The sequence below is a fragment of the Nannospalax galili genome, unplaced genomic scaffold, assembly GCF_000622305.1.
Source record: "Nannospalax galili isolate Female #2095 unplaced genomic scaffold, S.galili_v1.0 scaffold471, whole genome shotgun sequence".
NCBI classification, from domain to species: Eukaryota; Metazoa; Chordata; class Mammalia; order Rodentia; family Spalacidae; genus Nannospalax; species Nannospalax galili.
Genome location: NW_008330333.1, coordinates 2,239,831 through 2,265,348, shown reverse-complemented (window position 1 = coordinate 2,265,348; position 25,518 = coordinate 2,239,831). Strand labels below are relative to the sequence as shown.

General features: G+C 43.8%; 1 pseudogene; it reads left to right on the top strand.

Annotated features, from left to right (window-relative positions):
* The first annotated feature begins 2,933 nt into the window (after nt 1-2,933).
* On the top strand, nt 2,934-5,072 carry LOC108491415 (annotated as a pseudogene).
* The last annotated feature ends 20,446 nt before the right edge of the window (nt 5,073-25,518 follow it).

Genomic DNA, 25,518 nt, shown 5'->3' with positions numbered 1-25,518 from the left:
GAACAACCAGTGTTCTTAACCGCTGAGCCATCTCTCCAGCCCCTATTTTGGCATTTTTGAGACAGGATCTCCCTGTAGCCCCAGCTGGCCTGGAACTCCCTATGTAGACTAGTCTGAACTCACGAACTCACAGAGATCCACCTGCCTCTGCCTCCCAAGTGCTGGGACTAAAGGCATGCACCACCACACCTGGCCCTCATTTATTATTGTTGTCATCATAATAGTTTTTTTTTTTGAGGCAGAGTCTCAGGTAGCCCAGGCTGGCCTCAAACTTGCTGTGCAGCTGAGGGTAATCTTAAAATCTGAATCATTCTGTCTCTACCTCCTGCATGCTAGGATTATGGACATGTATCACCACATCTGGCTTCAGTGATTTTTAGTACATTCATAAAGGTATACATCATCACTCAGATTTAATTCTAGAACATTTTCATCACTTCAAAGAAGACTGCTTGGTATAAACTTTCCACCCCCAGCCCTGGCTCTGACCTTTGTTAATCTACCTCGAAAAATTATTAGTGTGTGTATACATGAGAGTACATGATTGGCAAGGGGCCATGTGCATGCTACATTGTGTGTTTGGAGGTCAGAGGACAACTTTGTTCTCTCCTTCCACCTTTACATGGGTTCTGGGGGTCAAACTCAGGTTGTCAGGCTTGTGCCACAAATGCTTTTGCTACCATCCAAAGAAGACCCTCTGGCTAGAGAGATGGCTCATCAGGTAAAGGTACTTGCCTCCAAACCTGAGGACTTGAGTTCAATCCCTGGAACTCACATGTGTGGAAGGAGAGAACTGGCTCTTGCAGGTTGACCTCTGATAACCACCTGCACACACACTAAATAAAAAAAAAAAGAGTCTCATACAGAGTAAGTGCCTCATATAAATTTGCAGATAATAACTGACAATTGTGTTTCTGCCTTTTCCAACTCCTGCTCTCTGCTCTGCTTACTATATTATAACGACTGAAACATTCTGAATAATGTTGAATAGAAGCAGGGAAACTTATTCTTGTCCTGTTCCTGATTTTTTGAGGGACTGCTTTTCACATTTTACTATTAGGTTAGGTTTGCTAGGTACTTTTTAAAAATTGGATTAAGGAAATCCTTATTCTTAATTTATTGAAATTATTATTAATAGTTGTCAAATTCATAGAATTTTTTGTATTTGCATAATGAGATCATGTGTTTTCTCTTTTAGTATGGTAATAGGGTTAATTATACTAGTAGATTTTCTCCCCGTACTCCCCACCATCTGCTGTGGTTTGAACCCATGCTGTACACCAAGTTCTATTCCCAGATTCACATTAGTAAAACTTATAATATGAAACCAACCTTGTATTTCTGTAATACCCCAGTTGGTCATGAGAAGAAATGCAAAGTAAGCATAGCAATCTCACAGAGCTGAGGAGAGAGAGCATGGGTAACCAGAGCAGGTGGGATTTGCAAAGCAGAGTCCTAGAGAAGAGGATCCTGTGCAGAGAGAGAGCTCCAGAAATCTGGAGATGGCTGCAGTACCTTAAGTCTCTTAGACACAGAGTGAAACTTTGTGAGGCTGGTCAAGGAACAGCCAGAGAACTATGAACCCAACTATTCTTGGAGCTCACTGAGGCTTGGGAAACATTTGACTTCTGCTCAACTGGAGTGGAAAATCCATGTTGAATACATATGGCATCCAGGAGAGACCTCAAAAGGTCAACCTCAGCAGCCAGTCTATTTCTAGAGTAAAGGCTATTAAAGATCTTTCCAAATATACCTTAAGATCATACTTTGAAAGAGTCAACTTTACCATCAAGTAACCTGTCCTCCTATCAAACATATTCTAATAATCTTCAGAACTCTAATATGAAGTCTAAGAGTCCACAGGATAGACATCACCATAAAATAGACTGGTCAACAAAACAAGCAGTAAAATGTAATCCACAATCAGAAGCAAAATCAGCCAAGGAACACAGACTCAAATGACAGAGATAGTGTCATTGAAGCAAGGACTTTAAAACACTGTTGAATGTATCCAAAGATGCAAAAAGAAATCACTTATGTATGAGGAGAGAAGTGGAGGATATTTAAAGCATTCCCAAGCTAGATGTGGTGGCACACCCTATAAATCCAGTACTCAGGAGGCAAAGGAAGGGGGAAAAGTTCAGTCCAGCCTGGTCTACATAGCAAGTTCTAGGCCACCCAGGGCCACATGGTGAGATCTAGACTCAAAACAGCACCAAAAAGAAAATCTAAAAACAAAATAAAATACAAGGGCTGGTGAATGGCTTGATAGAAGTCTGACAACCTGAATTCAATTCCTGGAACCCACATTGTAGAAGGAGAGAGCCGACTCCTGCAAATTGTCACTGACCTTCCGCATGTGTGTTGTGACCTGTGTGCACCCACGCATACACACACACACACACACACACACACACACACACACACACTAAAAAATGTAAAGAACAAAATACCTTCTAGAGCTATAAAATTCAATAAGCAAATAAAAATTTCACCAGATAGTGTTAGTAGCTAAGACCCTATAGAAGAGATCTGCAAACTTGAAAACAGTAGTGGATATTAGCCACACTAAAGAAAAAAATCAGATTCTTTTTGATGTTGTGGGACAATAGCCAGCAGAATGTGAATGTGTAACCAGATCAAAGTGTGAGAAAGAAGGCTGGGCAATCAGGAGGTTGAGGCGAGAGGATCACAAGTTTGAGGTCTGCCTGAGCTACAGGTCCAGACCCTCTGTCTCAAAAAGACAAAGGAGCATCCACAAAAACGTTCTGAGAAAGAGGAAGGCCAAGACAAATATATTTCATGTGAGTAATTGCCAAAATATTTCCAAATTTGGTGTGGACTCTAAACACAGATCCAAGACACTCAAAGAACCCCAAGCAGAATAAACAAAGAAAAAGTGCAGCAAGCCTTTCCAGCTTGGGCCTGGCAGAATGGCTCCTGCAAAGACCAGTGATGAGAAGAAAGGACAGCCTGCCTTGACAACAAACAAGTCAGTGACCCCAGAATACCCCATCAATGTTTACAAGTGAACCCACAGAGTGAGCTTAAAGAAGCTTGATCCTTGGGCACTCAAAAGAAATCCAGATAGTTGCCATAAAGGAGATGAGCAAACTTGATACCAGGTTCAACAAGGCTGTCTAGTCCAAAAGAATAAGGAATGTTCTGTATCATATCTACGTGTGTTTGTCCAGAAAATGCAGTGAGGGACGCGGATTCTCCAAACAAGCTCTGTACTTGGGTGTATGTCCCTGTTAACACATTCAAAACTCTACAGTGTGGATGAGAACTAACTGCCGAGTGTCAAAGTTATAGGTCTGAAAAAAGGAAGATAGAGAATAAGCACACCAAGAAACAGAACCAAACACTAAACAGCAGTGGCAAAGAAAAAAGCTTTAAAAGTTTCAGAGAAGGCTTGGTGGCACATACCTTCAGTCCAGCAATGGCAGGTGGCTCTTTATGAGATCGAGGCCAACCTGTTCTACATAGTAAGTTCCAGGCCAGCTGAGGTTACAAGGAGACCCTGTCTTAAAAACAAAACAAACAAGAGGGACTGGAGAAATGACTCAGAGGTTAAGAGTACTGGTTGCTCTTGCAGAAGACATGGATTCAGTTCCCAGCATCCACATGGCAGCTAACAACCATTCATGACTCCAGTTCCAGGGGATCTGATTCCCTGTTCAAGTGGGCATTGTATGATATGAGTGCACTTAACATAAATGCAGGCAAAACACTCATACACATAAAATAAAAATAAAAATTTGAAAATACATTGTCATAATTGGAGAGCCAGAATGTACTGACTCCATTTTGGCTAGCTTCCTCAGACTAGCCCGGACAAGCTCAGGGAGATTGTAAATTTTTCCAGTTACTAACCCCCCCCACCCCCCGGGAAGCTATAGATTAAGCAAGCCCTGGACATGTAAAAGCCTTATAAGGTATGAACAAAAACTTTTGGCCCTAAAAGATATCAGTCAGCACATTCCAATGCCCCTACCAATCAAAACTTCCCCTGTACTCAGGATATGGGGACATCCAATTATTTTAAAAGATGCTTGGCACGCTCCGGTTTCTGTGGAGTTCCCCAATAAAAGCCCCTGCCTGATATTGTTCGGGGCCAGACTCCACTGTTGGCTCGTGCAGTCTGTGCCCGGCTAGCAGCCATTTGGTTGTTTTTACTTGAAATTCCTGAATAAACTTTTTGTATAGTCTTCTTGGTATCTGTGGGAATTATTCTCGATTCTCGAACCCTAACAATAATGAAAACCATTATTTATAATTAATATGTACTAATAAAAACACTTTTTGTCATTAAAAAAGTTTCTTTAAAGCTAGACATGGTAGCTTACACTCATAATCCCAGCCCTTAGAGAACTAAAGCAAGAGGATTACCATGAATCTGAAGCCAGCCTGGGCTACAAGTGTGAAATTTTGTCTCAAAAACCAAAACCAAAACCCCAAAGTTTTCTTAAAGGACAAGGGTTGTAACTCAGTGGTAGAGCCCTTGCCTAGCATTCACAGGGCCCTGAATTTGATCCCCAGCACTACAAAAAGAAAAATTAAAAAGTTTCTTTTAAAAGAAAATTGATGGCCTTTTTGCCAAAGATGGCGGCCAAAAGCGATGAAGGAAGTTCCTGCCCCTCCCAAAGAGGAAGCCAAAGGGAAGGCGTTGAAAGCCGAGAAGGCAGTGTTGAAAGGCGTTCACAGCCACAGAAAAAAGAAGATCGCATGTCACCTGCCTTAAGGCAGCATGACCCTGTGGCTCCTGAGGCAGCCCAAATACCCTGGCAAGAGCACCCCCGGGAGAAACAAGCTTGACCACTATGCCATCATCAAGTTCCCCGTGACCACTGAGTCAGCCATGAAGAAGACAGAAGACAACAACACACTGTGTTCATTGTGGATGTCAAGGCCATTAAGCACCAGATCAAACAGGCTGTGAAGAAACGCTACCACATTGATGGGGCAAAAATCAATAACTTGATCAGATCTGACAGAGAGGAGAAGCTTATATTCATCTTGCTCCTGATTATGATGCTTTGGATGTTGCCAACAAAATTGGGATCATCTAAGCAGTCCAGTAGTCTAATTCTAAATACATATTTTTTTCACCATTAAAAAAAAGATAATTGTTGGGGCTGGAGAGATGGCTCAGTGGTTAAGAGCACTGGCTGTTCTTGTAGAGGACCCAGGTTCGATTCTCAGCATCCATATAGCAGCAAACAACTATCTGTAACTCCAGTTCCAAGGAATCCAACACCTTCTTCTGACCTCCATGGGTATTGAATGACACAGATGCACTTATATATATGCAGGCCGATATACATAAAATAAAAATTTTAAAAAGATAATTGACAGAGTAAACACTGCACTGTTTATAATGGGGAAGTGAAAGTATGACAGCCATGGCATGAAGAAGGGCAAACAAGGAGCCTATATTTCCTAGACTGTCTTGCAAATTGGTGCAGCCATCTGAGTATGTTCTGGCCAATGGACCAGGGGCAGAGGTGCTATGTGTGATTCTCAGGGTATGAAAAGACAGAAGGTATGCCTCTCTTCCCTCTTCCTTCTCCTTACCTGGAATTTTGGCTGGAATCCTAGCAGCTATCTTAGACAAAAGGGCAACTTTTGGACCTTGGATCCTGACTTTTCCTTCTTGGGCAAAGAAAATGCACCAAGACCTAAAGACTTTGGTTCCTAGACCTCCATGGGTCACCAAACCAACCCTGAACTGAACCTTCTGGACATTTTAGCTGTGGGGAAAAGAACATGTCTTGCTAAGCCACTGTTACGGGAAGGTTTTCTCTAACCTAAAGTTCTCTAACCCAGTTCTAACTAATATGGTTAGTTATTTGAAAGAGTCAGCTAGTTGGTAAATCCCTGACAAGATGATCTATAAAAAAGAAGAGAAGGGCTGGGTATGGTGGCACACTCCTTTAATCCCAGCACTCAGGAGGCAGAGGCAGGTGGATCTCTGTGAGTTCAAGGCCAGCCTGGTCTACATAGTGAGTTCCAGGACAGCTGGGGCTACAGGGAGACCCTTTCTCAAAAAGACCGAAAAAAAAGAGAAGACATAAATAATGAATATTTAGGAAGGGGAGTGTACTGGAGCAGACCAGCCCCAGTGTATGAGAACCTGTGCTCAGATGCTTTGAGACTAAAGAAAAGAGCCAACAAGACCTGTGGTTTGAGAGTTGGGGCAGAAGGAGGGGGTTCATAAGTGGTCAGGACAAAAATGAGTTCAACTCCAGCCAAATGTGCTTGGCTTATCTCCTGCTAAAATCAAAGACTTCAGGCACAGTCTTGGTGCTGACAGTGTCAAGGTCTGGGCATATAGCTCCACATTTGACCCGCAGTGGTTTTGTTTATCTATAATATGGTGGGAAAATATGCAGGGAACTAGGTCAGGGGTTCTCAGGGGCAATGGTGGTTACAAGTGAAGAGGACCACAATCAGGTAAGAGTGGACCTTGTATAATGCAAAAGAGATTGTAGCAGAGATTATGCATATCATGAAAGAATTTGGAAACCCTCTGTCAATAGCTTCTCATATTCAGAAAAAAATGAATACATTTCTAGGGGGAAAATCACTTATGGGAGCCATCGCAAGAAGGCAGAGTCATTTGTACTCTTATGTTCATAGTAGCATTATTCATAGTAGCCAAATGGTGGGAACACTAATCATTCATCAATGAAGGCATGGACAAACAGAATGTGATATGTTTATCACTGAATATAATTTATCTATAGAAAGAAATGACATTTTGCAGCATTGAGGTGGGAGGATCACTTGAACTAAAAAATCTGAGACTAACCTAGATAACACTAGGGAGATCCTGTTTCAAAAACCAAAGCAAAACTGAATGGAAACAAAAAACATTCAGCAACATGGATAATTGAAGACATGGATGAAGCTCTTGCCTTGCAAGCATGAGGACTGGAATTTGGATCCCCAGCACCCACATAAAAGCCAGATGGGCATAGTAGCCCTCTTGTGATCCCAACCCTCCTAGCAAGCTGGCTAGCTAGACTATCCAGAATCTGTGAGCTCAGAGATCAGTAAGAGACCATGCCTTAATAAACAAAGTGGAGAGTTATCAAGGAGGACACCCAATGTTAACTTCCGGTCTCCACACACATGTACATGTGTACACAAACTTGCAAACATGAATACCCATGCATGTGAACACACATACAAACACACATAACATACACACATAGAAAAAGAGATAAAAATAGACGTTACCAGCAGCCTGAGGGAGGGAGGACATTAGGAGCCAGTGTTCAACAGGGAGAGTTTTTGTTGAAAGAATGAAAAAGTTTGGAGATGGAAGGCAGTGGTAGTTGTACAACAATGTGAATATATTTAATGCCACTGAACTTACAGATTGATGAAATGGTAAATTTTATGTTACATATATTTTGACATAATGACTGCTCTTCTGTTGTTGGGTGTTTAGAGAAGGAAGATTTTCAGCATTCCCAGGCCTCCATGCTGCCTGAAATGGAACACTGGCCGTGATATTCTAAAGTATCTAGACTGGTGCCCCCTGTCCTAGTCCTATCTAGAAGGAATGCTTGGAAGAAAGATGGAGCAAAAATATGACATAATAGCAAGGGCAGGCATAAAGCCAAGTATGATGGTGTATACATATAAGCCCAGCATGCAGGAGACTAAGGCAAGAGGATCACAAGTTTGAGGCTAGCCTGTGCTACATAGTAAGATCCTGTCAAAAAGAAAGAAGAAATCTGTTCATAAAGAGGAAGAAAGGAGCCCCTAGAACTGATCAACTCTACCTTGTCACCAGGGAGACTGGCCATTTCCTCATGGAGTCACAGTGGCATCAGTTTAGTTGCCCTGTGTGAGCCAGAGTTTCTGACCAGGCCAGCTCTTGGAGCTTCTGTGGGAGTGATGTCTACTTGGTACCAGGCTGAAAGCAGAACTCTAAGACAAAGCCACCGCACTGCTCACCTTGCAGAACCTGTCACTGCTGTCTACTATAAAAACCTATCTAGAGAATCACCTGAGACTCAAAAATGCACCTGGAATTCACTTCACAGCACAGTACTGTTCCAGATCCATGCTGTAGGGTGACCACACCCAGATTCCAGAAGAGAACTCTGGTAGTCCTGGCTCCTCCTGCAGGCCTTCCCCAGCTTCTCAGGTGTGTCTGCCTCGTGACTTCAAACCAGGTGCTGTCAGGAAGGGATGTGGCTGGCGCCTCCATTTCTGCATGACATCTTTTGTCCCAGGCAAGAGGTAGGGTTCTTCTCCATCTGAATCAGCACATTTCTGTGACTGTCCTGGTTCTATCTTGGAATCCGACACAACTTGGGGAGTTGATGTGACTTTTGTGTGATGACAGTTCCAGGCACCCATACTCTGCCACAAATCTTCCAAATGCTTCCTGTTGGTCTCTGAGCCTCCTTTCAACCTGCCTGTCCTGTGGCATTTCCTGATATCTCCTCTTGAGCCCCATGCTGTGTGACTTTCCTTGCTTGTTCATCCTCCACAGCACAGCCCACAGTCTTGGGCCCCTGCCTGAGATGTTTGTCCTTGTGGCTCCTGGCTACTGATCTTGTGGTATTAGTTACTCAGAGTAACAGAACTAGTAGGATGAGTAGACAGACAAATAGGCCTATGTCCATTCACCCACTCATCCATCTCTCTCTCTATCTATCATCTATCTATCTATCTCTCTCTCTATCTATCATCTATCTATCTATCTATCATCTATCATCTATCTTCTGTCTATCCTATTTTTTGTCTCATCTGTGTAAGCTCTTGGGACTGGTTAACCCATCAAATAATTATCTATCTATCTATCTATCTATCTATCTATCTATCTAATCTATCTATCTATCTATCTATCTAATCTATCATCTATCTATCTATCTATCTATCTATCTATCTATCTATCATCATCTATCTCTCATCCCTACTATCTATCTACTGTCTATTGTCTATTACCTATCTACAATCTTACCTAGCATCTGTCTGTCTCTCATCTATCTTCTATTTATTAACCAATACCTATCAGTCTATCATCTGTCTTCCCTACCAACCTATCATCTCTACCATCATTTGTCTATAAATCTATCATCAAATATCTATTGGTCTATTTTAAACAGTTGGCTCACATGATTGTGGAGTCTGGTAAATCCTCAGTCTATGGACTGGCACAGCAGACTGGAGTACCAAGGAACAGTCGGTGTTGCAGTCATGAATCTGGAGACAGAATATCTTCTTCCTTAGGGAGCCATAGACTTTTTCTCCTGAGAGTTTTAACTGATTGGATGAAGCCTACCTACATTATGGAAAATGACCTACTTTACACAGTCTACTGATTTAATGTCAATCACATCTTAAAAAAATATTCCCCTGAAGCATGTACACTGGTATTTGACCAAAGAACTGGGTTTCAGGGTCTGATCAAGTCAACACATAAAATTAACCATCACAGTCTCCTTCAGGGTTTATTTCCAGTGTAGCTGGTTCATACTAGGCTGGCATTAGTTGAGCATTTGCTGCATACCAAGTACTATGTTCAGTGCTTTCTATGGCTCATTTGATTTAATTCCCACAGCAGCCCTATGGTGTAGCTTCTATTGTGGTTCTGAGTTTACAGAGAAGAGGGTTAGGCTGAGAGAGGTTGAGTAACTAGCCCAAGGTTATACAACAAACTAAGGGACTGAGGTTTGAGGCCAAGCACTACTTTAGCTGCCTCTTCCAGAGTCACAGAGACTCTGCCTGCTTTCCTAACTGAGTCACAGAACTACTGTAACTTGCTGGTCTTTGAGACATTTTCCATCATCTGCTCATGCCTTACCCTCTTTTTCTACTTGTTGGAAGCAGTAGGTTTGTTGAATATGAATGAAACCCAGGATTGTATGTGGTTAGGCATCTCTGACTTCTCCTTGCTTTGTCAGGAATCAGGCACTCATGCAAGCCACTGTCCCTGGCTGTGCACTGTGACCACAGGGTCCTGAGTCCTTCCAGCCTCAGCTGATAAGGAATTGGGAGGAAGCCCAGCTCTGGATTGCGAAGTCAAACCAGGTTAGCCCCAGGAGGGCACTGTGGCCTGGCGGCAGCTGAGACTATTAGCATAGTCCCCGCCTCCTTGGGATACCTAAGTAGCTTAGGAATGTGATTTGAGCCCTGTTCTAGCAATGCTGCCTGGAGCACTTCAGGCTTAGCCGGCTTTTCCTAGCTTCTCTGACCCTCACAAACCACCACTTTCAGCCCTGCCTCTTCACACTCATTGCTCAAGGAGCCAGCATGCTGACCCTGTTTCTCAGCCTTGGCCCCAGTGGGCAGAGGCTTCTTTTTCTTTGCCTGCCTACTTAAGGACTGGCCTGAGGAACAGGGTGACCCTATGGGCTTAAGTCAGACTTTTCCTTGAGTAGGTTGACTAGTGCTCCAGCGCCCCCCCCCCCACAAAAAGATGTGTCTAATCTCTTTCTTTTCTTTCTCTTTTTTTTTTTTTTTTTTTTTTTGTCTTTTTGAGACAGGGTCTCCCTGTAGCCCCAGCTGGCCTGGAACTGCCTCCCGAGTTCTGGGACTAAAGGCGTGTGCCACCATGCCGGACTGATATGTCTAATTTCTAACTCTTAGTACTTGTTCATATGATCATATCTGGAAAAGGTGTTTGTAGATGTAATAAACCTTAGGTTCTAATGACAAGTGTTCTCTCTCTCTCTCTCTCTCTCTCTCTCTCTCTCTCTCTCTCTCTCCTCATGTAGCCCAAGGTGTCCTTGAACTTGCCATATAATTGGGGATGACCTTCACCTTCTGGTCCTCCTGCCCCTACCTCCTCAGTGCTAGGTTTATAGTATTACTGGTTTTATGTGGTACTGGGGACTGATCCCAGGCTTTGTGCATGATAGGCAAGCACTCTACTAAGCCACATCCACCCCACAGGTGTCCTTTTAAAAGTGAGGCATGGGAGGCTATGTGCAAACAGAGGTAGCGATGGAAATCAGGCTGCCCCAAGTAAGAAATACCGGAAGTGACTCAAGGCTGGAGAGGCAAAAGATCCTTCTGTAGAGCTTGTGGAGGGGACACTTATTAGAGGAAAGACTTTCCTCCCCTTGAGCCTGCTGATACTTTGATCTTGGACTTCTAGATCTAGAGCTGTGAGTAGAACACATGTCTGTTGTTGTGAGCTGTTCACTTTGTGTTGATTTGTTAGCAGTCCTAGGGAACTGACACCTCCTAATCGTGGGCCTGGGGCCTAGAGAAGCAAGACCTGCCCAGTGCTGCACGGCCTGGCCTTGCCCTGCCCTAGGAGCCTGAGTCTGGCCAGCCTGCTGCCTAGCAGTACAGCATTTGTATGCACCAGATACCCAATAAAAATAATTGGAGTCGAACTGGAGGAGACAGAAGTAAATAAAATGTAGCTGGATTGGAGGCTGGTCTTCAAGGACATCCCCGAGTTCAAGTTCTTCCTCTAGGATTTGTTGGCTAAACCTTGGTTTCTCCAAAGACTGGTGAAGGATTGAAGGGAATAATAGATAGACAATGGCAGACACAGAGTAGGTGACTATAAATGATGATTATTACTCTTACAGTTGAGCAGAGAATACCAGGCTAGAAAACCTGGATTCTAGGTCTGAATATGTCACAGAAAGACTGTGGTCTTTGGGGAGTCATTTCTACCATCCCTGAGTCTCAGTGCTTATATCTGTCTACTCATCTCATGAGCTAGTTTGTCTGTCCTCCCAGTCATAAGATTATTGTGGGTCTCAAAGGAAGAGGGTTAGGTACAAGCTTCTTGCCTCTTGCAAACCAAGTCCACCAGCCCAAGCTGTGAGTCTTCATTACACAGCAATTATCTGTGTTTTGGTGTATTTAAACTCTGGTATCTTTGAGAGTGCCTTTGTATAACTTAGGTTTGAGGAGGTCAGGGGAAAGCCCCAAACTTTCAATGTTACCTGAATTTGAATTATGCTTATTGAAGAAACTTGGATCCCAAACAGGAAGACTGATACTGTGAACACATGCTCCCTGCTGAGCAGCCCATGCTTTGCTGCTGGGTTCTTCCTTTGCAGCCTTTCCTCTCTCTCACTACATCATCAACTGACCTCTCACAGGAGGTGCAGGTAGAGCCCTTAACCCAAGAATCAGGCCCCCTTCATACCAGCCCTTCCTGCACTCAGTGTAGGACAAGCCTGAACCACTGAGCAGCAGTAGGTCTTTGGGCTGGACACTATGCCCTCAGGTGGGAGAATGTGACTAGACCATTGCCTTGTAGCTGCTCAGAGGCTTAGGAGAGCCATACTCACTCCTACTTTCAAATTGCTTTATGGTAAATTACAGGATCAGCTCCAAACAGCTAAGAGAACACTGAAGAGGGATCAGCTTCTTCATGCTGGGCACGTGGATGAAAGCTTCACACAGTAGCTTTTCTCGGTGCCATTCCCATGAAACATTTCCTTTGAGAACTTGATATTCCTGTCCCCAAAGATTCCTGGTTATAGAGGTATAAAAGGGGCAGTTGTACAAGATGAGTGGTGAAGTAAGGAGGGCCATAAAATGACTGGTTAGAGGAAGTGGAAATTTTAAAATAGCTTTTCTCCCATGATGGGACAGAATTTGGAATGATTTTGTTCTGATTTTTGCGTCTGGTCCTATCTATCCTGTTGCCTGCTTACAATGCACTTCCCACTGGGAGCACTTGTCTGCCCTGGCCAGGCCACTATGCTGTTCCAATACCATGCCTTCCTCTTCACCTGCCTTTCTTTGAGGTCATACCCCGCCCCCACCTGGAACACACCTTTCCTCTTGACTCTAGATCTCCCTGTCAGGGCTCTTGCCCTATCTGTACTGAAGATGCTCTTCCAAATCTCTGTCCAGTGACCTTTATGTGTTTTTCTCCCCACTCCACTGGGTCCTTTTCTTGGTGCATTTCTCATGGCTAGCTTGATCTGGGCTGTGGAGGGGCCTGCAGCCTCCAGGAAGGCAAGGGGTTGTTTCCCAGTTGAATGTTCATGGGCCTATGACTTTACTATTATTAACTGGAAAAACACAAACAGCAACAACAAAGGAAAAAAATCTGCTTTTGTGTCTATTTCTTATGGCTGCCACAGTACAAAGTACTACAGACTAGGTGGATTACCCAAAAGAAACTTCTTTTCACAGTTCTGGGGCCTGGAAGTCTGAGACTCATTTGAAGACTGCCATCTCTCCGTATTGTCACATCTTCCTTCTGTACTTATCAGTGTCCAAATTTCTTCTTATAAAGCTAGTCACTGGATTAGGGCCTACTCTAACGACTTCACTTCATCTTAATCACCTCTTCAAAGCCCTCTTTCCCAATGCAGTCAATGATGAGGTACTTGGGTTTAGCACTTCAACAGATGAACTTGGAGATAATACAATCCAGTCCATAGCAACATCATAATAATTGTAAAAATATATATATACATTGTTAAATTATATACATATAAATAATTGTCAAATGTATTTATGTATATGTATACACATATATTTCAGTGGTGGTGAGTATTGAGAATATTGTCATATATAACTCTTACCACTATCCATCTCTAGATTTTTTTTCATCTTATAAAACTGGAACTGAACCCATTAAATAACTTCCTATTTCCCCTCCCCTAACCTCTTGCAACTACAGTTCTACTTTGTCTCCAAATCTGACTATATATCTCACATAGGAGGATTCATAAAGTAATTAAAATTTTTTTTTGTGTGTGTGGGCTGGAGAGGTGGTTCAATGGTTAAGAGCACTGGCTGCTCTTACAGAAGACCTGGGTTTGAATCCCAGCACCCACATGGCAACTAATAACCATCGGTAGCTCCAATTCTAGGGGATCTGACACCCTCTCTGTCCTCCACAGACACTGCATGACATGGGTACACTTACATGCATGCATAACACTCATACACATAAAATAAAAATAAATGAAAAACCACCTAGCCATCTCTCCAGCCACAAAGTGGTTTTGTGTGTGTGTGTGTGTGTGTGTGTGTGTATGTGTGTGTGCACATCTGCCTTCTTTTGCTTAGCACAATGTCTTCAAGGTTTATCAATATAATAGTGTCAGAATCTCTTTCCTTTTTAAGGCTGGGTGATATTCTGTTGTATGCAGAAAGCAGGTGAACTTTAAATTTATCTTTTATTCATCAACTCAACACATTGCTTTATATATAGTATATAGGGTCAACATTTGTCTAATTAAATTTGGTGACCTTACCTGCATGGGGTCCGAGAAGAACTTTAAGTATCAGATGCCATTCCTAGGACTATAGCTTTCTTCAGCACAAGACAATTATTTGTTGTTCCAAAGCATCTTAAATCTAGCTTGAAAATGAGTCTTGTTTTTATTGGAGAGTTAATGCCCAAAGAGCACTAGAGTAAACACTAGCAAAGGTGAATAACCCTTTAAACCCTAGTATACCTACTTTGATCTGAGCAGAAGCCTCTGAAAGGCTCTTTGGTACAGGAAGGAACTTAATCAACTCATATCTCTACTTCCAAGGTTCCATGGACTGGGCCAGAAGCTTTAGTCAAGTGTGCAGCCCTTGGGGATGATGTAATGCAGAAGGAATTGATTTCCTAGTTATCTTTATACCTTGGGAAAACAGAATGAAGCTGAGGCTACTATAAGAGACCTTTGGCTCCTTTTTTCTGTTGTAGTTGCTTTCAAGCTCCCTCCAAATGAGAAGATGAGGGCCCTATGTTGAAATAAGGATAAAGGGTTCAAATAGAAAAAGAAAGCATGTAACCACAAGATACCCTACATTTGACTTATGGACTGGTTCTGTACTTAACATTGGGGAATGGATATGTCAGGTGCTCTGGGATACTTGCCACACAAGATCATGAAGAGCTGGTGCTGGAGGATCTGTGAAGCGATTCAGTTTCCACCTCCTGCCATCTGTTCAACTCCTCCCTGTTATCTACTCCACATTGGGAAGACAGCTCATTCCTCAGAGTAATGTAGAACGCTAAAGTAAAACCCATCAAGCACAATGCTTCTGTGTGAATTGGTAGTGCAGATGCCCAGCAACCTCTTCCACAGATGTATGTGTCTTTCAGCAATACTGTAGAGAAGACCTGTGTCTAACCACCTCTGTGATTAGGAGGGATGTAGATGGAAATCAAGGCCTGCAGACTTGCTGGATCCTCTCTCCAGTTTTGCTGTCTTATAGCTGTGGCTGGGAGTGTATGGATGCATCCTCAAATGACACCGCCCTTCCCAGAAAAACTATAAACTTATGGCCATCAAGAGGTCAAGAGCAATAAGACTCTAAGAATAAAAGATCTTAAATGGGTACCAGGAGCTCACAGCTAAAGAAAATTGCTTGGAAATATCTTGAAAGTGTTAAGTAGGTCTTTGCTGCTCACTTTTCACCAGAAAGCCTGGTCTCACTCAAACATCCTCTTCTACATTACTACAACAGTGGCCTTAAAAATGTGTATGGTATGCATGTATGCACATGTGGGTGCGGGTGCACTTACATATAGAAGTCAGAGGAGGATGTCAGATGTCTTTCTCTGTCCCTCTCTACTTTAGTTTTTGAGACAGAGTCTTTCACTGAACAGGAAGCTTACTGTTTTGCTAGGCTGGCTGGCCCAGCGAGCTCCTGGGATCTGCCTGTCTTTGTTACCCAATGTTGGAATACAGGCACACATGGTTGCTAGGGACTTGAACTCAGCTCCTCATGCTTGCACAACAAATGCTCTTATCCACTGAGTCATCATCCTGTCTGTGGCTTTGTTGTCATTTATTTTGAGACAGGATCTTACTGTATAGGCCAAGCTGATCTGTATTTTCTGTCTGCTTCAACCTCCCTAGTGCTGGGATTACCAGCATGCACCGCCATGGCTGGCAATGCTGGGCTTCTGTCAGGACTTGTCTAAGATTCCAGTAAGGGAGCATTAGAATACAGTGAATACACTGGAACAACAGAATGCTCCAGGAGAACTGTGATGGTTGTGTGCAGTCTGTCACCAGCAGCTTAGATCATCCCAGTTGTCCCTGTTGTAGATGCTGCTATATACTTTATCTTGGAGTTTTTCTGTATTCAAAAAAAGTTTGTTGACATTGGCTTGCATTTGTTCGGATTATGAACACGTATTTTAGTAAGTTCATGATAATTTGATACTACTATGTGTCTAATGTAGATGCACATTCTAATAATAAGTCTGTAGGCTTCTACCATGGTAGATGCCAAGGATATTCATGTTCATTGTAGCAAAGCAACATCTGCTGTCAGATGGTAAAACTAAGATTGAAATGGCCCTGAAGAATGGTTTGTTAACTCAAGATTTTTTTTTGGTGTGTAGTATGTGTGTTTGTATGTATGCACGTCTGTGAGGGTACATGCCAGAGGTCAATGTTAGGTGTCTTCCTGTATTATTCTCCTTAACCTTATTTTTCCAGACAAGATCTCTCACTGAACCTGGAGTTCACTGATTTGGTTAGAATGACTAGTAAGTCCCAGGGATCTGCTTGTCTCTGCCTCCCCAGAGCTAGGATTATAGGTACATGGGGATCTGAACTCAGGTCCTCATGTTTGTATGGCAGGGACTTTACTGATTGAGCTGTCTCCCCTGCTCCTCTATTGCTAAAATTCCTTCTGGGAGGCTCGAACAATGTCTGGCCTCCTTCTCCCTTGGTCCCTATAACAAAGCAAGGTACAATTTCACCAAATTGCAGTGTGGAAAACCAGTGAGTTTATTGCGCAGTGGGTGAGAGGTTACTTACGGGAGTGTGGGTGCTCCCCTCCTAAGGCAGTTGTACAAAATGACGAAAAAGTCTTCCTATGGGCTTCCTCTGCTTAGGTACCCTTAGTGCCCCACTCCCCCCTTGTGCAACTAGGACCAATTGGTTAGTTGGGAGGCATGACTGACTCTCCCTGCCCCTCCTTTCTTGCAGAGGGTCAAGAGTCATTAAGTTTTGTGATGATCCTAGGCAAGCGGGTGCAATCAAGCTTGGGAAGAATGCATCTGTCCTTAGCTTGCCAGTCAGAGGAGAGTCCTATGCAACATCCATTAACTGAAGATGTGTATACTGAAGGTTAACACTTCCTCATTTGTTCTTTTCAGTTGAGTGGCTTAAAGAGTCTTCTCTTGAAAGCGTTATTAATTCAAGGAAGAGGACTTACAGATGTTGACAAGGGAGCTGGAACATTCTAAAGCAGAATGATTTAAATAACCATTATAATTAAAGCTGCAGAAAGAGAAGACAGAGTGGAGAAATTATCAAAGAAATAATTCAAGAAAAGTTCCCAGAATAAAGATTATCATAGTTAGCTTCAGTTGACAGCAACTAGAGTCACCTGGGAAGAGGGATTTCTATCATCAGATTGGCCTGTGGCATGTCTGTGAAGCATTCTCTTGATGCTAATTGATGCAGGAGGGCCCAGCCCACTTGGGGTATTGCTATCTCTAGGCAGGTAAACTGTATAAGAAAGCTGGCTGAGCATACACAGGAGGAAGCAAGCCAGTAAGCCGCATCCCTCTGTGATCTCTGCTTCAGTTCCTGCCCTTGTGTTCTGCCTTGGCTTCCCTCCATAGTAGACTATAACCTGCAAGCAAAATAAACCCTTTCCTTCCCCAGGTTGCTTTTGGTCAGTGTTCTATCAAGCAATAGAAGACAAACTAAGATAAAGACCATTACTGAAAAGGACCAGCAAATGCCCAACCCATAGACGCAAACACACACCTACCAAAATAGAGCCTGGTGGAACTTCACAACTGCAGGGAGAATGTCTAGAGAGAAAAAAGCAGGTTCCAGACCAAGGGTCAAGAGTGAAAATCACACCTGAGCTTGCAGCACCAACCCTGAAGATCATAAGACACTTGGAAACTCAACAGCACAGGCAAAGCATTTCATTTCTTAGCTTAAATTATTTGTAAAATGGGCACAGTTTGTAAACATTTGTAAAATGTTACCTCAGTTTCAGGCTCCTTCAAGCCATTATGAAGAAAACTAGGCAGATCCCACCCTGCCTTCCTCCATCTGGTCAGGACCTCTCTGGTGTTCTTGGGAAACCCCAGAAGCTCTTGAACTCTTAAGATGCTAAGGTTTTCTCAAACCTGCTGTAAACTGGGGGAGCATCCCCTCTCCATTCTGGTTAGATGGCTCATTCAACAATGCTTCATTACACCCAGGCTCTTGCAGTCTGAAACAAAGTGGCTTGCATTAGTTTCCTAAGAACTCCACCCTATAACAAATTGTGCCACGATCTATGTGGCTTAGAACAATGAAATTTATTCCCTTACAGTTCTAGACACCAAAAATCTGAAATTCAGAGTGCCAGCTGGGCCTTGTCCCTTTGTTGTGTGCTTTGTTTTTTTTGAAATAGGGTCTTGCTCCAAGACCCTACTGGCTGGCTTGGAACTCGGGGCGATCTTTCTGCCTCAGCCTCCTAAGTGCTGGGATTATAGGTATGAGTCATTATGCCTGGCAATACACTTTTAGTGAAGGCTGTAGAAGATCCTTCCATGCCTCTTCCACCTCTGGTAGCTCCTAGCAGTGCATTGCTGTATCCCTGCTTCCATCCTCACACAGTCTTTTTCTCTCCTGTGTTCTCTGAATCACCTGCTTTTCTTATAGAGACACCAGTCATTGGATTTAAGGTTAGTATAATTCAGGATGACCTTATTTTAACTAATTACATGTGCAAAGACTCTGTCCAAGCCAGGCTTGATGGCATACACCTGTGATACCAGCACTCAGGAAGTAGAGACAGGAGGATCATGAGTTTGAGGACAGCCTGGGCTGCACAGTAGGACCTTGTTACACACACACACACACACACACACACACACACACACACACACACACACCACACACACACACACACACACACACACACACACACACACACACACTCAATCCCATTTCCAAGCCAGATCAAATCCTGAGGTTCCTTGTAGACATGAATTTCGAGAGGACACTGTTCAACCCACTATATAGCTCCTGCAGTGTTCTAGCACCCACTCTCCACTTTGTCACCATCAGCCACAGGATGGGATGGGATGGGTGTAACAAACAGTACAGCAGGAGCTGGGCCAGGTGACAAAGCTGAGTGATGGGCATCATGCTTTACTTACACTCTCCCATGTTGTCTCTTAGCCTTCCACCAACCAGCTCTTCTTTAGTTTAAAATGTGATCACCCCCAGCAGGCCTGTCTTCCCTGCTGCCCATTCCAAATTTTAGTTTTAGATTCAGATCAGAGCCTCAAATGTGGGTAAAGAAGTGCTAACTCATTAATATTATGTAAAGGTTACTTATTTTGCTTATTAAAAACAATTGAAGCCAGATGTGGTGATACATGTCTGTAATTCTATTACTTGGGAGGCAGAGGTGGGAATTTAAGGCCATTATTAGCTCCATGGTGAGTTCAAGGTCAGGCTGGGCTACCAGGGACCCTGTGTCAAAAAGACAATAATCATCATAAATAAACAAGTAAAAAATAAGAGAACTCAAGAGTAACTTCTTCACATATACCTTATACCATTTTCATTCACTGAAGACTTACTGGGTTATATGTATGGATATATTTAATACTCATGAGTTACAGAGAGCCTACAAGCCATGTTGATGGCCTCTAATCAGTCCTCTTTTGCTTCTCTGAAACACCTGGTCCTATCAATGTGGAGGCAGTTACTTAAGACTTTTGACCAGCCACCTTGACCAAGGAAGTCAATGGTGGGGAAAATGTGATTGAATCCTACAAACTCACCCTCATCAGCTGGACTCATAGCATCTATCAGCATCGTTGGGCACATGACTCAACAGCAGCAAAGAAATCTCATCTTCCAGTGAGTGATTCTTCAAGATTGTTACCCACCTGATCACCAAGAATAACAGGCACTGCCAAGACCTCAGGGTCTGGCATGATGACAATGACCAGAGCTTAGTAAACATGCTACTCACCTCAAAGCTGGCCATGAACTCTTGTGTGACTCTGTGTATGTGGGTGTGTGTCTTTATGTACACATGTACATGTGTGTGTGGAGGCCAAAGATTGATGTCAGGAGTATTCCTCAATCACTCTTCACCTTATTAAAATTTGTATTATTTTTATTTGTATGAGGTTTTGCCTGCATGTGTGTAAATGCACTATGTGCATGCAGTGCCCACAGAGGCCAGAAGAAGGCTTCAGATCCCCTGGAACTGGAGTTACAGATGTTAGCTGCTGTGTGGGTGCTCTGCAAGAGCAGCAAGTGCTCTTAACCACTGAGCCATTGCTCCAGTCCCTCTATCTTTTTGTTTGTCTTTTTGAGACAGGGTCTCTCTGTAGCCCCAGCTAGACTGGAACTCACTATGTAGACCAGGCTGGCCTCAGTCTCACAGAGATCCATCTGCCTCTGCCTCCCAAGTGCTTGGATTAAAGGCATATGCCACCATGCCCAGTGAGCCATCTTTTTTTTTTTTTTTGGTCTTTTTGAGACAGGGTCTCCCTGTAGCCCCAACTGTCCTGGAACTCACTATGTAGACCAGGCTTGCCTTGAACTCACAGAGATCCACCTGTCTCTGCCTCCTGAGTGCTGGGATTAAAGGTGTGCACTACCACGCCCAGCTTCATCTTATTTTTTGAGACAGGGTCTCTTGCTAAATCTAGAGCTTACCAGTTTGGCAGACTACTTGTCCAGTGAGCTCCAGGGATTCTCCTGTCTCTACCTCTGCAGTGCTGAGATTACAGGCATGTGCCCTCACTTTGTACATGGGTGCTGGGATCCCAAATCATGTAAGCATGCTTGTGTGGCAAGCTTTTTATTGAATGAGCTATCTCCCCAGCTCCTGCAAGACTCCTGATGGCTTACTACCAAGGTCCTCCTTGGGTAGGAAAACTTTCAAGTGAGGGAGAATGAGGATTAGAGGCTGGGTCAGGCAAAGCTTTCTATAAGTTTTTGTAGAATTTGTGAAAACACATTCTGATTCATACTATGTCAGAAGGAGCATTCTGAATGCATGTAAGATGGAGAGAAAGCCATGTGGATTTGGCAGCAACCTGAGTTGGATGATTGGAGAAAGCTATTATGTCTGTCCCATACATCCTGAGTATCATCAAGACCTTTGTTCGGGTGGAGAAAGATCAGCATCCTTTTGTGGCTTCTCTTTGGGTTTTGGCATCGTAATAATGTGGTTAATATCTTCTGTAGAACTCTTCCTTACATCCAGTCTATTTCCAAGAAGAGTTGATTCCAACCTCCATAACCCAATCGTCCTTCCATGGCCTCTTAAAAACTAGGATGTCATACCATTATACTCCAGAGCCTAATGTACAGTGCTGGCACCATATCTTCAATCCAGGAGGGTTTATGGAATGAGACACCCTAACCTGGAGGTCAGGACATCTCTAGCAGCTTGTAGGTTTCAACAGAAGTCTCAACAGCAGGGAATGCAGCCCATCTACTTCCAGAAACACTTTTAAGAGAGAAGGAATGACAAGGGTATGCTTGTTACCCATGTCTGACAAGCTGACATGGCAAACTTAGAAATCTGAAAGTTACCACAAATGATGGGTAGACTGAAATTATTTGGGGGAAGGAAGGAAAAGTGCAGAGAGGTGAGTTTCTTGATTGTTTAAGGGGACCAGGAAGTGAGGAGGGCTGTGATCCATTAATGGTGACAAATGGAAGTTGTGAATTCTGTCTCCTAGAGTCTCCCACCCAGCTGGATTGAGAGGGGGAGATAAGCAGGGTCCATTCGAGACTGCTGTGAGGCTCAGAATGTCATGGCTTCTGAAGTTAGAGGTCTGCTTTTAAATATGAACTTGCGACTTGCCCTTTGTGGGACTTTGGGCATGTTACTTTCCAATCCCTGGTTTCACATCTCCAAATGAAGGACAGTAATATCTATCTCAGACCTTGTGGTCCGGACCAAATATGTCACAAGTAAAAGTGTCCACTAGTCTCTGACACTTGCAACATTTAGGTCAATGTTAGCTTACCATTATTACTTTGCTAGCTTGTGCCATGCACCCTACTTTTCTGAACCTTAGATACATGAGGTATATAGTTGATGCTCAATACACATTCATTTTTATTTTTGTTTGTTCTGCAATAATTTTAAAGATTGAAAAAATACCAGGAAGTTCCCCTCTGTTCTGCACTCAGCTTCCCCTAATGTTAATGTCTTAGGTAACCACAGGACAGGGATCAAACCCAGAAAACCAACAGCAGCAGAATGCCACTGACTAAACTGCAGATCTCACCACCTCTCTCCTTACTGTCTTTTCCTGATTCATGTTCCAAATCAGGATCCCATGTTTCACTTAGTCCCTAGGTGACTGTTCCTAATTCCTTAGTCTCTGTGTTTTGTGATCCTGACACTGTTGAAGAGTAGACAACTAGGTGATTCCTTTGTAGGTATTTCTCAATTTGAGTTCCTTCCTCTGGTGTTTTCTCATGATTAGGTGGAGATTATTCATTTCAAGACTACCTTTAAAAAGTTCCTATTACTTTATTGTGGTGCAATACACACAACATAAACTGTACCATCTAAACCATTTTTTTTGTATTTTCTTTTTTATTGAACTTTTGTGTGTCTCTTACACATCTTTTTTTTGGGATTTACTTTCTTAAAGTTTTCTAATTATTCCAAAGAGAGTCAATTTTTTTTTTGGTCTTTTTGAGACAGGGTCTCCCTGTAGCCCCAGAACTCACAGAAATCGGCCTGCCTCTGCCTTGTGAGTGCTGGGATTAAAGGTGTGCGCCACCACGCCCAGCGAGAGTCAATTTTTAACACATTTTTCCAGAAATAACTTGAAGCAGGTTACATAAAAATATATGTAACCAGGACAGCTGGGGATAAGGCCTGTAGTCCCAGATATATATATATATATCTCACCATATACAGTGATATTTAAGGGGGAAAATAGGAATAAAAAAGCAAAGACCAAAGGATTTGCCAATATGGGCCAACTTTGGTGAAATAATGAAGGTTTCCATTAGCTCTGTTCTTTTTTAAAAAAATCCTAACAAGTTTGTTGGGCTTGCTAACAGAGCACAGGATGGGGATTTATTTACAGAAGAATGGGTGCTCGCCCCCCATTTACAGCTTCACTGGAAAGTCCACATTCAAATATAGATTCTGTGACTTCCCAACAGCCACACAAAATGGCGAGAGAGATGTGCATGGTGTCTGGGCTCATATATCCTTAGCCCGCCCCCACCTGCAGCTAAGGTTGACTGATTGGGTGGGAGGGGTCACTGACTCCCTCATGACTCCTTGACAAGCATGGGAAGGAGGTGTGACTATAGCTTGCTTGCATAGTGGCCAGAGGACACTTCCAGTTAACACTCCACCCCTTCCTCTGGTCCTTACATTCTTTCTGCCAACCTCTTCCGCAAAAGTCCCTGAGCCTTGGAGGGGGTGATAGGTGTGGGATGATCTTCCTCCCACTGCATACACAACACCTTAATCATCTTTATACCTTGTTCTCCATTGCCTCTCCCCCCAAGATTTCATGTATTCTGTCATTTATGTTAAGGCCTATCAAGTCAAGTTAGTGTCCCCTCATGTCCTTCAGTGCAAGCTCATCCACTGAGGTCTAGTCAGCCTATCTAGAGTCACTCCCTTAAAGATCAGCTCTTCCTCACTCAGCAGTAATCAGCTTCCCAATAGCTCTTTGTCTAAGTTTGGGGGCCTGCTGCCCATTTCCACAGTTCTAATGCTGGGTTTTTGTCTGCTTATGTTTGCATGGATCTTGTGCATGCTGTCACCGTTACTGTAAATTCATATGTGCAAGGTCCCAGGAGCCTGTAAAGACTCTGTATACATGTGGTCATGCACCTCCTCCTGTGGCTCTTACAATCTTTCTACCCCTTCTTTTGCAATGATCCCTGAGCTCTGGGTGGGTGGAGTTTAATATGGGAGTCCTGGCCAAGGACCCACACTTTTATTCTCTATGCTTTGGCCATTTGTGTTCATTGCCCTCTGTTGCATGAGGGAGCTTTGTCGACAAGAGTTGAGGAGATGCATTAATAGTCTCTCTACCCCTTGTTTCACTAGGTTCTGTAAGCCTTAGGGGTAGAGGTTCCATGGTAGATGTATCACTTAGGGTTGGGCATTTCACAGACACTTAATCTCTGTGTGCGACCAATTGTGGAACTCTGTAATAGTCTCCATCTGTTACAAAGGAATCTTCTTTGATGTGTGGTGACCAGCATACTTGTCTATAAGTCTATACAAGGATCCATATTTACATCTACAAAGAAGTTACATTTGTCTAGGGATGTGACAGCCTTGGATTTTTTTCTAAGATCTATGACCTCTCCAGCCATGTGTGTTTGGCTAGGTTTGCAGTACCACACGAGTTCCCTCCCATTGAGTGGGCTTTAAGTCCAATTAGGTAGCTGTTGATTACCTCTAAGATAAAAGTGCCACTACTGCCCCAGTATAGTTTGCTGTGCCATTTAAACTATTTTAAAGCGTGTGATTCAAAGGCACTAGCACATTCATAATATTGTGTAACCACTATGGAATGCACAATATTGTGCTACATCTACTTCCAGACTTTTTCATCACCCTGGAGGAAACCCTAGGCTCCTCAGACTGTTCCCAGTTCTCCCAGTCCCTAGCATCCATCAGCCTGTGTTTTCTCTATGGAGTTGCCTGTTCTGAGCATTTCATATTAACAGAATCATGCATCATGTGACCTTTTGTGTAGCTTCTTTCATTCAGCATGTTCTGAAACAGTCCATTCTGTATCATGTGCACTTCATTACTTTTTTATAGCGGAATAATATTTCATTGTATAGGTGGCCCACATTTTACTTTTCTGGTTTTCTAATTCCACAGCGCGATCTGGTGTGGGCTCCTGGGATAGGCCTAGTAGCTGGAGGGGGGGCATGGAAGAGACCCATGCATAGACAGAGGGCACTGTACTGTTTGGGGTCAGGGTGACCCTGGGAAATATAGGATTACTTACATGGGGCAGAGTTTACAGAGACCAGTGTAAACTGTTCGTGGACTGCCTACTTCTTTTGAAAAGTTGCCTTTGTGGAAAGGGAAAACAGCTGTTCATGAGGAAGGTGAGAGGTGACCAGAGATGGGAAGACAAAGTATCCCTGGGGTTGTAGGAGGTGGTTCTCCTTGGCACTCCACCGTTGCCCCAGGTTCAGGAGGGCCTAGGACCACTGGGGGCACGCATTCATTGCTCGCAGAAGGCAGATCCAGTGTCTGAAAGCTCCGATGTATCGAAAAGGTACCCTGCGCTCAGCAGCTTCCTGTGGGGACCTGAGGGGCGCGGAGCAGAGTAAGTAGTCTCAGGTACCCACGGCACACAGCAGGCCGCCCTGGGCGGAGGGCGGAGCCGAGTGCGCCCGCCCCGTTCCGCCCCGCCCCGCCCCGCCGCAGTCCCGAGTTCGGCGCGCGCTCCAAGGTACGGTGCGCGTGCCAGAGACCCGGCGGTGGCGTGCGCGGGTCGCGCGTGCGCGCTGCGGCGGGGAGAAGGGGGGCGCGGGCGCGCGTCTGTCAGTGACAGCGGGAGGGGGAGGGGGCCGGAGATAGTGGCGGCGGAGGCGGCGGCGGCAG